The following is a 9,808-nucleotide window of genomic DNA, read 5'->3' as shown; positions in this document are numbered from 1 at the left end:
GAAATAGCAATTAAAGTTGAACGAATGGAGATTTTTCAATTCTGTTTTAAATTTCTAAAAGCCAAAAATAATATCTTTAACATATTTGCCGGTTTTTACCATACTAATAAAATCAAGGTTTAAAATCCATGCAGAAAATGAGTAAATTTTTTCAAAAAACAATGACGTCATTTTTGATGACATCAGCAGTTTTTGAAAATTTTTTAAATATTTTTTAAAATTTATCATTAATACCTATAACCTGTCAAAATTTGAAGTCAGTTGGATGGCTAGATCAAAAGTTATGCTAAATTTAAGATTTTGGAATTTTACAAGGTTTTAGCTGGATTTTATGATATGCCTGCACAAAAAAGTCATAAAACCTGATCTGGTCGGTGTATAATTGTAAAATTTGGTATACATGCTGCTAATAGGATTATATTAAAAGTCAAAAAGTTTCGGAGTGTTAAAAAAAATTTTCAGTGAGCTATTAGCAAAAGAGTGCCTGCCTGGTAGAAAACACCCCCCCTGATAAAAATAGGGTTAAACGTCTAATCAGCAACATCCATTGACTTCCAAGCCCGAAAGGCTAGACTCGGGACTCCTAGATGAGACATGAAACCATTTATTTCCCATCCAGAACGCCCGCGCGTGGTTTTTACACAAACGCTGGATTGAAACTAAAATCTATCATTAGATTTCCAAAAATGCAGTCCTCAAAAACAAAGGAACCGTTAGACACAATCCGTCGTCATGATAACGGCGCGTTTTGGATGGGAAATAAGTAGCTTCATTTTTTCTTGCCTGGGAAAGGTTAGAGATTCTACTCTAGCCCTTCGGGCTGCTTTAAACTCAATGGCAACATCTACATTAGCCTGGGAATCCAAGCGTTAAACTTTGTTCACGGTCTTGTTGTGTGATGTTTTGGTTGTTTTGTTTAACTCCTGGTGTAGGTAACTCGCTTGCATGAGATTTTTCCTGCAAAGTAGGTTCAGTTTGATTGGCAAGATTACTCAGCAATACATTCGCGCGCATTTTGTTAATTTTGATGCGCGCACATAGTAAAGCTGACTCGGCAGTAAAAAATGGAAATGAAAACGTAGATTCGTCTGTAAACAAAATGGCTGTTGGCTGTACTGTTCGGGCGGCGTGTTGAGACTTTCCGAGATGTTTTAGGAACCATCAACGAAAATGGTATTTGCTAAAAATAAGAATGAACAACTTTTTACAAGATATTTTTCAACTTTTTGCTAAATTACCCTCTGTTTCGGAATGATTAAAAAATAAAAAATACCAAAAAAATCGTAAATACACACAATTAACAAAAATATTCTTAAAGGGAAAGGCGATTGGGATATTTAAGTTATGCTGACGCTGCGCGAAATCAAAACAAAAACCAAAGGAGATGTAGCGAATGCTTAGGAGATATTCATTCCCATAGAAAATTCCGAGAAAACAAAACGAGAATCATGTTTAATGTACTGACCGGAATTCAACGTGTTTTGAAGAGATTAATTTTAATGACCAAAGCGACATTCGGCAAGTTAGCCCTTGTTCGGTTTTCTATTCGGGTCTGTAATATTCGAAATATTTTTGTTATGAAGCAATATCCTGGCATGATAACTTTTTTTCTTTTTGGAAATTTTGGAAATTATGATTGCCAATTACTATGTATGTGACATTTTTTGCTTTTGCAGCATGTTATCGAAAATTATCAAATGCCTTCTGCTAGGGGAATTTTTTCCTTTCGACGTTCTTTCAGATTATGAAAATGTTTCCCAGTATATACTGTATATGATATATTTTTTTCTTCTTTTGCATTACACTTTTTTTATACAAGAACCAGTAAAATTTTTCTGAGCCTCGACTGTTCTTTTTTTTTTTGCACTTTGGGCTTCTATCATGTTCTTATTAATAGGATGTAAGTCAGGTATTTTAGGAATCATACCCAATTTTTATTACTTTGACCCCTAAATTGATTGAAATTGAGTAGTTTCAGGCTCAGCATTGTTTTTAAATTGTTCTTATTTTTTGGCGATTTTGAGCCTCGCTGTTCTTATAAAATTGTTCTTATATTAGAAAAAGTGTATGTTTGAAATTATGAAATTGTTTCCCTGTTTTGAAAGTTTTTTACTTTTTGACATGCATTTCAAAAAATATAACTTTTGGATGCTATAATTTTTTACCTTGTTTTCAATATTTTATATATTTTACCTTTTCTCCAATATTTTATATATTAAACCTTTTTTCCAATATTTTATTTATGCAAAATATTTCATCTATTTTGAAAATATAAATTTTCCTTTGGTTTTCACTTTACTTATTGTAAAATATTCTCAATTTTTGATGAACAAGATCAATTTTTGTAGATATATACATTACCCCCTGATTTAAGAAAACGAGAAAAGAGAAAAAGTATTTTAGGTTGAAATTTTAAGATATTTGAGTTAAAAAAACTTCAAAAAAGCAGTTTGTTTTGAAAATAGAATCAAATTTCTTTTGGTTCACCAGAGTTTGTACATGTTTAAAATGCATTGATAGAAATTTTCCTTGCTCTCGTGACGATCATGAAAATTACCAAAAAAGGTTTGTTCACCATGCAAATATCGCGAAAATAGCCCAAATCATGCCTCGAATTATTTCACCCAAACGGCTGGGTACAACTTTTTAAAATTGTATCATAAAATGGCTAACTTTCTCATTTCTCGGGATCTTTTTGCTTCTAGGCGTCTCCGGCTAAAATCGGTGTTAAATCTACTTTTGTGGCGTTTTGGTCCTTTTCCGTTGTACACTAGCAATCGGAACGTTTCGCTGGGAATAAGGAAGTTTAGCAATCCTACGGTATGTAGTGTAAAAAACCTTTCGCTTGCGAACACGAGATTTTCGTATCGTGCGTAACCCCTTTTACAATTTACATAAAAGGGGTTGCGGAACGACCGTTCCGTTTTCGCAAAGCGAAGAAATTTCGACACTAACAAATTATTTTTATAAGTCAAACTTTTATTGATAATGTTTTCCAACTAAACTCTTTCTTTTTATAAGAATTTTATAAGAACAATACGAGGCTCAAAAATTAAATACGCCGGGTTTTGAGCAATTCAAAAACAATTTCAGGCTCAAAGTGCAAAAAAGGACAGCCAAACCTTTAAAAAAATTTACTGGTTCTTATAAAAAATAGTGCAAGTGACAAAAAAGAACACACATGTTTCTTGTGCAATGGCTGAATGACCAACAACAAAGATATTACATTAGGCTTTAGGCTGGTATTTTATCTGAATAAATTGAAAGACTTTTATCCCATCTTTTTGTGAGTTTTTGAAACAATTACTTAGCTCTCTATAAAACTTTTAAAAAGACAAATTTATAAACAATTCAAAAATTATAATATACATTTCCCTTCAAAATTTAAAAGAAAATAGTGCGTAGTTTGATCTTGAGCTTTTCAGCCATTAGAACCTAGTATACAATCTCTCAAAATGTGCTACCTCTTTATGATATCATTCACTCCAAATGTAGTATCAATTTTCCGAAAAGGAATCAGCAGCCTAGCAATAATTTCCAGTAACTTATCAAGACTAGTGAGATTTTTTGCTCTTTTTGTTTTTGTTTTTTATTTTTTGTTAGTATTTATCCTCTGTAGTAATTTTTTTTTTCCATGCATTTATCAAATTGATTTATTAATCTATTGTTAGCTTAGTTTGGGTTCCTTCCTCCTGGCGGTATGATCTGGTGGTCCTTTTGCGGGAGGTTAGGAACCCTTAGTTTTGTACTATTTGTTCGTGTTACATATACTATAGATAAAAAAAAAAAAAAAAAAAAAAAAAAAAAAAAAAAAGATTTTTTGCGTGATGAAATTTTGTCTTTTTGTGAGTCTATTTTTGCGATATATACTGTATTGTGTGTTCGGCAAAAAGATGTTCCCAATGTTTTATTTATAAAATTAATACAAACTAGTCCAAACTAATTTTTTCAAGAACCTTGCCTTGCAGAATAAAATTCAAAAACTTCTATACAGGTGTTTGCCCCTCAGAATGCCACCGCCCCTCAGAATGTCAGTGTTTGGAAAATGGCAGCTACAGGCTTTGAGATTCATTTTAACCAAACTTTTTTGTGGTTTCCATGTGTATGAAAGTATAAGGTCTCAATTTCAATTGAAAAAATGTGTTTAGAAATGGGTGAAAAAAAATTAGGACCGGTTCAGTAAAAAAAATTCACATAAAAAATTTCACTTTTTTTTTGGTTTTTGGCCTTGAATCCTGTGATCTGAATATAAGTGTGCAAAGTAGCAATTTTCAATAAGCCCCAACATAGTAGAAACATTTTAAGCATAAATTAGCTGTTCCCAATACCATAGACAAATCTATGATAGCAGAACCTCTTACATCACATGACTGGCATTTTGCGGTCCCCCCTTAATTGAAAACTGAGTTTCATTTCATTCTTTCATCGAATATTTAGGAACAAGGATTTCAATGCAAATTTAAAATAAACTATAAATAAACTACTATGAAACACAGTGTACAATAGAATTATCTAGAAAATTGTAGGAACTATTTTTAATGGAGAAATATATTTTTAAAAAGGAACAATTTTTGATTTTATCAAATATTGCATGATTGGAAGTTTACATTTGTCCTCTGTCTTTGTTTTTCACAATATATCAAAGATCTGTTTTGCTTTTTTCATATACAGGAACATTAAATTTAGATGCTCCTCTTAAAGGATTGACTTCTAGAGGCCCACATATTACATCAGTCAATTCAAAGGTTGACTCGTCAGGTGGTAGATGGGAAGGTGTGTCTTCCAAAACAGTGCCAGATCCAAATTTCGGTTTGAGTGATCTCATCACAACATTAGTTACATTGCCATCCTTATCGTAAAGAAAGCGAGAGACAAACTTTGAGATGTAGAGTGTTTCAGATTTTTTGCCTTTGTAGCAGACACCAAACCACTTTCCAATGAGACTAGCCTCTGTATTTGGAGGGCTTAGTCTTTTCCAAGTTGATTTCATTGTGGCAATTTCGTCTTCTTCCTCCAGCTCTTCATCTGCAGTAGACCTAGCATCAGCTTCATCATCAGTAGTTGAGTAGCTCTCACTATCATCATTATCAATGTCAGAAAAGAAGTCTTCATGTCTTGATTTAACTTAACTTTAGCCTTGGTGGATGCAGAAAAAGCATACGTAACTTACCTAAATGTCTTACTTTATTACTTTTTGATAAAACCTAATTTTTACTTTTAAATCAAACAAGTCCAAATTTACACACAGTCTAACTAATCATTTACAATATGGCTTTTCTAGGTAGTGCAAAGCAATAGGAAAGGGTGGCTTTTAATCAAACTGGTCTACATAGTTTGGTTTTTTTGAAAAATCATCTGCAAAAGGTGGCATTTTGAGGTCCCTATCACTGGCACTTTGTGGAGCAAAGTGGGGTTCCCTTGAAAATAAGTCAACATAAATTTTACATATTAAAAAGGATTCAAATAAATGCATTCACACAAAATTTCATCAATGCATGACTTTTGGTTCTCCAGATAATACGATTTTCCAGACTGACATTCTGCGGTCCCCCCTAAATAAAGTATAAAAGTTCAATTTGAGAAAAAAATACCAAAAACCTAAAACTTTGAGATTTAAGTTACTGGGAAGAAATTTTATGATAGAAGACCTTGTAAAAACCCCAAAAAAAGTTTAAAAAAGTACAGAAAAAAAAAATTAGAGCAAAAGTAAATTTCACGTACATTCTGAGGGGCAAACACCTGTAATTCATAAAAGTTAAAGTAATGCCATTACTATTTATTAGGCGGTAATAATAACAAGCTTTATCTACAATCTCACGTCAAAGAGTTTATGAAATTATAAGTTGATTCGCCAGTAAAAAAAGCTTTTTTGTGAAAGATATCTTGTTTGAAAATATATTCGAGCTAGCATCAAAAGTAACATATAGGTACTTTTATCATTAAGTTGTCTTTTGGGCTAAAGTCATCAATCATGCTTTTGTTATCACTTTATCGTACAAATATAAATCGGTATTATTCTAATTGATGATGATCAAGCTCCAATGTTAAACAAAAATCTTTTGAGAGTCAGCAAGCGATAATCCAGAATCAACAATCAATCAAGCCAAATCAAAATGATTCCATTTTATTGAAATATTGAAGAAATCTTCAATGACAAAAAAAGAAACTATTAATTAGGCCGATGAAAGTCACATGTGAGTTTACCGTCGGCCGCCCGCATCTCTAAAAAGCACCCGCATGAAAATTTCATTATCTTCAAAATTCCTAAAATTTTCATTATTTCTATATTTCTTTACAACTACAACCTCCATCGTTGTTAAAATCGTCTCTACGCAGGATTCCCTCTACGCATGACCTTTTTCCCAGAGTAAACACGGGTAAACAAAGAAGATTTTTTACAGAAAATGTGACCGCCCTCAATCCTACAACTACAGCGGGCGTCACGCCCATCTGCCTAACCGCCCTGGCGGCCATTTTAGTTTTTTGCCAAATCTAGCGCCACTGTAGCAATCGATCTTTATTTTTCGTTCGCAAAACATGCGTAGGGTTGAAGCGAAGCAAAATTTTTTATTTTGAGAGAGAATGGTTAGCAGAAATGGTGGATAAGGTGCTGTTGGGAAAATAATGAATAATGAATAATGAAATCATGCCGCATCTATTTTTGGGTAAGTTGACGACGGTAAACTCACATGTAACTTACATCGGCCTTATCATTTTGATTCTGCTTTCCAGTACAGTCTTCTCTTTTGTCTCGTAAACATTGCACGGAATAACATGGAACTGGCACAATTTATATTCAGCAGGACCATATTTTATTATTCTCCATCAATCACAATCAACAATATCTGTTCATACTGTCATAATGCTATGTATATTTTGGTTTTATGCTGCTTCTTTGTTGTGCACGTTCACCCACCAAAACTCTGAAACACTGCTGATTCAGCCAGTCGGCGGATCGGTAGTTAAAAGTCACCCATCACATCAATCAAGCTCCTTCACCTGAACCCTGAAGACAGAAGAGATGAAAATAATTATAGTTAGAGTAAAATGAAATAAACACACGACCCATATGAATAAAAATAAGCCTGTGGAAAGAAAACATGGCCATATGATATCCATGAAACACATGGCCGAGAAAAAAACATTTTGTTTTGTGAAATGAATTCCAATTTAATACAAAAAAGTCAACACAAAGAAAAAGTACTAATGTAACATTCCAAAGGTAGTTGAAACTATAAAGGTGAAAAAAAATGAAGATTTACCTTTCAATGGGCCATAATCAGTCCAAAAGTTAATGCATGCACCTCAAAAACCGAAGAGATTCGTTGGTTTTCAGGGCCATCTTTGTTGTTTTGAAAATGAAACGCAGAAAAAAAGACTAGGCCCAGACATTTGGAAGAAGCGGGAAAAAAGCAAAGAAGATAAAGCTTTGACACTCTTACTATTAATTGTACAAAAGTTGCAATTTTAATCAAAAGTCTTACTTTATAATACTTTTGATATCAATCATATTCTATGATGTCAGAACGACGACGTGGTTTTAGATAACGATGCGGTGATTTGAAATAGACATAGCTCACTATCACAACAACGATGAGGATGGGTATTGTGACACCGACCGCGATCTCAACAGTACTATCGTCTTCCCCAGCAGGACTGTCTGTAAGATGTGAGACAAGATATCGATGCATATAATACTAATACAATAACAATAGATTAATTTCGCGTAGTTTTTTTCAAAAATCGAAAATCTAAAATTTTCACTTGGATAAAATTTCGCGAATCGGCCTTTCTTTCAACCGATTTCTTTCATTTCCCAAGGGGTTTAGCTAATTTTGAATTTCAATATTTTGCGAGGACTAATTTTCACGTAAACGGCCAAAATTCGCGAAATTCGCGAAATTTAATCTACTTAAGGTACACGGCGACTCTTTATATAGGTGAAAACCGGATTCCTCTTTATCACATCTGCCTCTTAGCTGACAATAGACAGTAGCGTGGTGGGTCGGCTAACAATGGGGGAGGCAATTCCCGAAAGTTGAGATTCTGGCACCCCCATTTAAATGTAAAATATCTTGTAAATGTTACGCGAGCGAAGTGAGCACGAAGATTTTGGGTATTGTTTTTTTCCTTTTTAGGCGAAAAATTCTAATTCTAAGGTGTAAAAGCAAAGGGCACCGAAAATAGTAAGAGGCGCCTCTTTCACCCACCACCCCCCCCCAAAAAAAAAAGCGGCCGCCAAGGTTTTGATTATCAAGGATTGGGAAACTATCAACAGGGTTATATAAAGCTCAGTGGTGACGCGCTTCTTGGGAGAGAATTTCAAATATACAGTCAACTCTCTCTAATTCGAATCTCTATTATTCAAATCTTTCTGTAATTCGAACTAAAATATTGGTTCCCTCAGCTGAAAAGCGTTTTAAATTACTCTCTGTAATTTAAATCTTTCTCTAAATGGAATAAAATTTATGGTCTTTTTGGAGATCTAATAAGAGAGAGTCGACTGTATTCTAAAGTTACAAAAATAAAAAAACAGGCACCTTGAACGATGGTGAAGTTGAAGACATCGTAAGAATATTGTGTTGAAACCATCAACATGTAATCGCCGAAAGAATGTTTTGTAATGTTCTTCATAACCATTTTCACTTTCTTCGATGTACCTCTGTTATTGATACTCCCGACCTGAACCAAAAAGAGAGAGAGGGTTTTTGTTTCACATATACCAGTGTGTCAAAAAAAACGGGCCTAAAATTGAAATTTTGACGTAACTCTTTGTAATTATGCTAGGCGTCTGTGTCAGGACTTCTTTACTGATATTGAAATAAAAAACAAATTCAGTAAATAGATATCAAGGATGAAGCCATTTCTAAAAGCATACCGTGGCGAATCTAATAATAGACATAGATTTTTGTTTGACCAAAATTCAATCTTATTCCCCTTTGCGTTATTACGCTTGTACGCAAATTACACTCAATTACAAAGAGAAAAGTTCACGACTTTTGAATTAGGACGAATAGGATTGTGGGATTGAATTCAGTCAAATGAGAGAGAAGTACTTCATGACTAATCACTCGGCATACATTTATTCACCATCTGGATAAGGCTGTTCACTATGTCTCACTAACATGCTGCCGATTGGTAGTGTGAAAGTTTCGATCAATTTAAGATTAGTAAAGCTCAATTGCAGATGTAGAAACTCGGCATACAATAATCATGACGTTTGCATAACGAAGCGCTATTCGTGTAACACAGTAATATAGGTGTTATACGATAATACGATAATTGTTTGGAATAATATTCATTTGTATGAATAATGTCATGTCATTCAGTTTGTCTTTATTTCAGCCCCACTCTCTTTTAAAGTTAGTACGCACTGAGGTTTTAATGAAACAATAGAGAGTATTGAAACCAGTGGCGTGTTGGGTCGACCAAATCGGGGCCGACGGAGGAAGCAGTTTGTTGGGATTTTGATTTCGACTTTTATCAATCACGGAAAAAGTGAGCGTTAAGATTCGTGCCGCTATTTATGTGTTTTCGTGCGGCAAAATCTGGCGATGGATTTTTATTTTCAATCTAGCGTTTGTGTGAAAGTCACGCCGCGTCATGCGTTTCGAATGGGAAATAAGAGGTTTCATTTCCCCCTCCACAAGTCAACTATAGGCCCTTCAGAGCTTTAAACTCAATGCTATGAACATACCATATATTTGACGAACCGATTCTATTTTCCATGACAACCTTGTCATCCACGAAATTTGGTGTTCCATGTACATCAGAAGGTAGATGATTATCCTCTAGGTCGATGATTGAC

The 9,808-nt window shown here is 34.0% G+C and overlaps 1 long non-coding RNA gene across 1 annotated transcript; it reads right to left on the bottom strand.

The window, feature by feature from the left end:
* Window positions 1-7,561: 7,561 nt before the first annotated feature.
* Window positions 7,562-9,719, bottom strand: LOC136813357 (uncharacterized). The gene is made up of 3 exons (XR_010847463.1): window positions 9,698-9,719; window positions 8,541-8,682; window positions 7,562-7,660 (listed from the first exon to the last, which is right to left on the bottom strand). It is a non-coding gene; the product is annotated as an uncharacterized lncRNA (long non-coding RNA).
* Between the last annotated feature and the right edge of the window lie 89 nt (window positions 9,720-9,808).

The sequence above is a fragment of the Clytia hemisphaerica genome, unplaced genomic scaffold (genome assembly GCF_902728285.1).
Source record: "Clytia hemisphaerica strain Z4C2 unplaced genomic scaffold, Clytia hemisphaerica genome assembly, whole genome shotgun sequence".
Lineage (NCBI taxonomy): Eukaryota > Metazoa > Cnidaria > Hydrozoa > Leptothecata > Clytiidae > Clytia > Clytia hemisphaerica.
The sequence above is the reverse complement of the archived record's forward strand: the minus strand, read 5'-3'. Positions and strand labels throughout refer to the sequence as shown.